Genomic DNA, 6,000 nt, shown 5'->3' with positions numbered 1-6,000 from the left:
CCGGGGGAGCGCTCAGTACACGGAGGACGAAGAGCCTGGAGCGGGGCGTGCTCGTCTCTCGGAGCCAAAAGACGCTTGAATCGAATGTGAACATTTTCCAGGCCCGGCCGGGCGCCGGCTGCCGTCACCAGAGAGGCCAGCAGAGGGCGCCGGAGGCTCGGCCACCAGCCGCGGGCCTGCCGCCCGCCCCGGGGCGTGCGCTGGGCGCGCCGTGCCTTACTGCTCTGCAGAGACGCCAGGCGCAGGGCGGCAGGCAGGGCCGCATCCATGCCCAGGACTTGCACCTACGCGTGAGCGGAGGCGCGTGTCCTTCCCGGAGCGCAGGGAGAGGCAGGATGCTGGCTGGCCTGGGAGCTGGGCCGGGCGCCTGGTGTTCTGGGCGCTGTCCCGAGGCGCCCAGCGCACTAGCACCTGAGCTGGCCAGGCAAGCGGGTGCCCAGGGCCCGGGGTTTAAGGAGATCGCGGGGTCCAGCCAGCGCGGGGTCGGCCCTGAGAGTGGGTGCCTCCTCAAAGTGTGCGCCTCGCGGCCTCCCCTAGTCCCGGTGCCCGGCATGATCACCTGAGCGGGCGCGGGGTGCTTTGCCGGACTTGCTCTGCGAGACCCCACAGGCGCTGAAAGTGACGCTCACAGCCACAGGTGCAAGGGCATCAACCAGCATCTGACTTTTTTTAACTCTCAGCCAATCACCCTCCTCCAAGTTAGGCCACACGACAGGCACTTATTGGGGAGATACTTGCCAGAGGAGAGGCCAAACCAATAGGACTTTGAGGTTTGGGAAGAGCTCACAACATTCTAAAACTCTTTTGTATGACAAATTTCAAACATACACAAGTATGTTTGACCCCCCCATATATACTCATCACCCAGGTCAAGAATTAAGATTGTGCCACATTTGTGTCAGCTGTCTCTCAGTTTTTCTTTTCTTTGCTGAAGTATTTTATTTTATTATTTTTTTTGGTGAGGAAGATTGGCCCTATGCTAACATCTGTTCCCATCTTCCTCTATTTTATATGTGGGACGCTGCCACAGCATGGCTTGATGAGCAGTGTATAGGTTCACGCCCAGGATCCAGACCTGCGAACCTCAGGTGGCCGAAGCAGAGCACCTGAACTTAACCGCTATACCACCCTGCCGACCCCTGCTGAAGTATTTTAAAGCAAATCCCCAACATCACGTCCTCTCACCCCAGTAATTTCAGTATGATTTTTTAACGTAATGACGTTATTTTCACACCTAACAAAATTCACAATAATTCTTTGGTTTCATTTGATAGCAGTCCATGATCACATTTCTCCGACAGTCTGAAAAATGTCTTTTTACACTTTGGTTTGTTTGCATCCAGATCCAAACAAGGTCCCCACGTTGTGTTTGGTGGTTGTGTCTTCTAAGTCCCCTTTAATCCAGAGAAGTTCTCCCCCCCCAACCTTTGCCCTGTTGCAGAAATGGGTTCAGCCGCCTTGAGCTGCGTCCCACATACTGGATTTGGCAGCTCGCTGTGTCATTCAGCTTGTTCCTCTATCCCCCTGCGCCCTGTCAATCAGCTCTCAGCTCAGAATGCCTGTTGGGCCCGCCTGGGGAACATTCACTATCCAGGCCCTACTCCAGGCCCTACTCCAGGCCTGTTAAGTCCACGTCCTGGGCTGGGCCCCTGGCAACCACAGTTTTTAAATCTCCCTAAGTGTTGCCAATAAACAGCCAAGTCTGAGAACCAGTACTCAGGAGGTTTGATTAGAATCACATTCAACTGTTCCAGCACGTTCCTTCCTAGTGGGTGCTGTCACTTGCTATTGCCTCACATCGGGAGAAATACCATGTCTGGCTGTCCCACTGTCCCTCCTGTCAGGTTTCCTTTCAGCCTTTCTTCTGAGAGGTTTATCATTTGTGATCAATGCCTGCATCAATCACGTCATTAGGAGCCCAGTGCTTTTGTTCCTCAAACTTATTTGGAGCTGGTGAGACACAGGCATCCTGTATGCCCTTGATCACCGAGACCTACCACATGGAGCTTCTGGAGAACTCGCTGCCATCTACGGAGAAGCGCCGGCCTCGCCCTTCTAAGATTTCTCGGAGGGCAGCCGAGAGGGTGCCGTGTACGTTCCCCATCTCCCGGCAGACAGACCCGGGGGTTAGGAGCAGCCGTTCATTATGACGAGCGATACTTGTGGGGACGGCCACCTCTGGGCCAGGTGAGACCTGATCGGGGTGCGCAGCCGGGAAGGGTCTGGAGTCACCTGGAACCAGATGCTCCCGGGGGACTGCAGACGGCTTAGGCGGCCAAGGGGGGCCCGCCAAAGAATTTTCCTTGGCTCCACTGCAGTGTCCGAGATGTCCCAGGCATTCCTCCCCGCCCTCCCTCCCCTTTTTTTCTTGTGTGACTCACTCTGAATAAGGGAAAACATGCTAGGGTAGTCAGCATCGGGGAAGCTGCAAGTTGTTGATTTTTATTGAGGTCAAATTCACATAACATCACATTAACCATAGGTGACTAATACAGTGGTATTTAGAACATTCACCCTGTTGTGTGACCACACCTCTGTCTACTTCCAAAACATTTCATCACCCCCCAAAAAACCCGGTCCCCATTAAGCAGTCCCTTCCTGCTCCCCCTTCCATCTAGCTCCTGTCAACCGCCAATCGGCTTTCTGTCTCTATGGATTCACTGATTCTGGACATTTCATATAAATGGAATCATACAATACGCGACTTTTTGTGTCTGACTTCTCTTCCTCAGCATCATGTTTTCAAGGTTCGTCCATGTGGTAGGAGGTGTCAGAATTTCATTCCTTTTACGGCTGAATAATGTTCCATTGTGTGGATGACCCACAGGTGGTTTATCCGTTCATCCACTGATGGACATGTGGGTCGTTTCCTCCTTTGGGCTATTGTGAATAGTGCTGCTATGAACATTCCTGTACAAGTATTTCCTTGATATCCTTTTTCATTAAGTTTTTTTTTTAACTCTCCTTTTTCCCCAAAGCAATATGCTCACTGCATAAAATCAAAATAATACAGAAATTAGTAAAAGAAATTAGGTCCCATAATCCCATTGCCCCGAGTTAACATATTCTTCCAGACTTTTACCAGAGCCTTTTCAAAATATATTTGTTTTTTAATAATACCAAAGACTGGAAATAAAGTTAAATGGAAAAAAACATTGACACAAGTAAGCTCTTTGGTAGCCACCCCAATGGTAGGCTATCACTGGACAGGATATAATAAGAAATGCTAATTAGAAAATCAGAGTGTTTCCAAACAGCTGGTTCAGTGATTGCTCTCTGTATTCTTGAAGCATCTGTGAGTGTTGACCGAGAGGCTCTGGCCGCCTCAGTCTCCAGCCTCAGATGAAACAAGGGACCTGGCTAAGGGGAGACAGGAAGCTACCCTGTTCTTTTCCGTCAGTGTCACGCGAGCACCACGCTGCCTTGAGTCAGCTTGGAAAACCAGCACGGGGATCCCAACAAAAATGCCACTTCACCATCATCAGATGGGCAACAATTAAAAGTCCAGTGAGGTTGTGGAGAAAGGACTTCCTGCCGCCGGGGGCGTGTAAACCGGTGCGGCTGGTGCAGGGAGCTGTCCGCGGAGGCTCAGGGCGGGGGGCCCACTCAGCTGCTGTGGGCGCCTGCACAGTTCTCCTCGACAAGCTCCGTGTCCACCTGGAGACACTCACGACTGACCAAAGCAAACTACGAAGTGCCCATCAGCTGAGTATAGATAACGTATAGCATGTCCAGATGCTGGGCTACCGTCTTAGTCTGTGCGGGCTGCTATAATAAAATACCACAGTCAGGGTGATTTATAAACAACTTATCTCTAAATGATAAAATAAAATAAAATAAATTTATTTCTCACAGTTCTGGAGGCTGGAAGTCTGAGATCCGAGGGCCAGCGTGGTCGGGTGAAGGCTCTCTCCGGGGTCGTAGACTTCTCGCTGTGTCCCCACCTGGTGGAAGGGACAAGGGAGCTCTCTGGGGTCCCTTTATAAGGGCACTAATTCCACTCGTGAGGGCCCCACCCTCATGACCTCCTCGCCTCCCGAAGGCCCCACCTCCTCACACCATCACCTGTGGGGTTAGGATTTCAACACATGCATTTGGGGGACACAGGCATTCAGACCATGGCAGGTACTGTCTGGCAGTGAAGATGAATGGACCCCGTCTGCGTGCCTCTGTGCACCTGACCCAACATAACACGGACAAAATAAAGGCAGGTTGAAGTTAATTACATATGGCACAATGCCTTTTATCAAAAGTTTAAAAACATGATCAAACAACACCAAATAAAGCGAAAATTCAAAGAAAAAAAAACCCACAAAAAAACAAACCAAACACATGCACCACAGTGATTTAATTGATTGTCAACACCACCAGAGGGACAAGCTAACAGCCGCTGAGGGTGTGGCCATCTCCCCGCGTTATCACCGAGGGGTTTGCAGGAGAGGCTTTAAGAATGTTTGTAAGGAACCAGCCCTCTTAAATTAAAATTTTACCCACACTCAAGTAGTCAGTGTTCCATTGGTTTTAGAGATAACATCACGCTATTGAAAGGATCAATAAAGTCAGCAAGACTCGCATTCAAAAAACAAAATTGAAAAGCCTGCAAAAAACTCCACTGGAATGACATAAAGGCGTGCCAGGGCGTGCTAACCACCAGACCAGGACGGTCGCTGTCTCTGGCAGGGTCCAGGGCAGGAAACTGGGGCGCGCTGGAGGCTTCAGCTATATTGGCAAAGCTGGGTGGTGGGTATATGGGTGTTGCTTGTATTAGTCTTTATACATTTTGCGTCCTTAAATTTCACATAGTAAAATCTAGAACATCAAAGAAAACTGGGAGTGGTTCAAGGGAACAACAGCTAAGTAGCTGGCTGGCTCGAAGTTTTCACCGGACAAGGGCGGCCCTGCCTGCTCAGCACTGCCCAGGCTCAGGGCCGCTGGGGAACATCTGGAGTTCAAGATGAGCCCGAAACTGCCTTTACCCTCTTAAGGGATATGTTAACGCAGAAATTTGGGTCCAGGCACCAAAGCTCTATATTCTGGAGAAGAGTTTTCAGAGACAAGTTGTCTGTGCAAGAGCTCTCGTAACCACGATTTGAGAGCAAATAGCCCACAAACTCCCATCTTTTAGTGCAGCTTAGAAAGTTTAAGAGTGAAAGCCGGGTTTTTGGAAGCAGGTTTTGACTGTCTTCTTGGAATATCCACATAAAGGGTATATTTGTTGCAGTGTGGCTCTCTTAACAAGGGAGCGAGATTGATACACAGCAACCTGCAGGGATGGCCAGGATATGGAATGAACTAACAAAAGCAAGTTTCAGAAGAGGTTGAAGGGGCGGGCCCCACGGCCTGGTGGTTACATTCGGCGGGCTCCGAGTCGGTTCCCAGGCGTGGACCTGCACCACTCGTCAGCAGCCAGGCAGCGACCCACATACAAAATAGAGGAAGATGGGCACAGATGTTAGCTCAGGGCCAATCTTCCTCAGCAAAAAAAAAAAAAAAAAAAAAAAAAGGTTGAAGATCAATCCCCCAAAGTGGAATCGCCGGGTTAAAAGATGTGCTCGCTCACACCCATTAGGGTGGCTGTAATCCAAACACCAGGCCATAACAAGTGCTGGCGAGACTAGAGAAACTGAGCCCTTGTGCACTGTGGTGGCAACGTAAAATGGCGCGGCTGCTGTGGAAAGCATTTCAGTGGTTCCTCAAAAAGTTAAGTGTAGAATAACCACGTGACCCAGCATTCCACTTCTGGGCGTGTAACCAAAAGAACTGAGAGCAGGGCTCAGACACTTGTACCCCAATGTTCATAGCAGTGTCATTCACAGTAGCCAAGGATGGAAGCAAGCCAAGTGTCCATCTGCACTTGGATGTAAAAGAATAGATAAATAAGATGTGGTCCATCCATATAATGGAATATTATTCAGCCTTAAAAAGGAGGGACATTCTGCAATATGCTACAACATGGATGAATCTTGAGGACATTATGCTCAGTGAAATAAGCCAGACACA

At 50.0% G+C, this 6,000-nt stretch overlaps 1 pseudogene across 1 annotated transcript in view; it reads right to left on the bottom strand.

Moving 5' to 3' along the window:
- Positions 1-2,421: 2,421 nt before the first annotated feature.
- LOC147912127 (uncharacterized) overlaps positions 2,422-6,000 on the bottom strand; it is a 41,144-nt pseudogene continuing 37,565 nt past the window's right edge. Inside the window, exons 3-4 of the transcript XR_015550168.1 lie at positions 3,854-3,944; positions 2,422-3,768 (exon numbers count right to left, since the gene is read on the bottom strand). The product of XR_015550168.1 is annotated as an uncharacterized LOC147912127 (transcript). The remainder of the gene's footprint in view (positions 3,769-3,853; positions 3,945-6,000) is intronic.

Source organism: Ceratotherium simum, chromosome 39 (genome assembly GCF_057802395.1).
Source record: "Ceratotherium simum simum isolate JZ-2026a chromosome 39, ASM5780239v1, whole genome shotgun sequence".
Lineage (NCBI taxonomy): Eukaryota > Metazoa > Chordata > Mammalia > Perissodactyla > Rhinocerotidae > Ceratotherium > Ceratotherium simum.
This window is presented reverse-complemented; position numbering and strand designations above follow the sequence as displayed.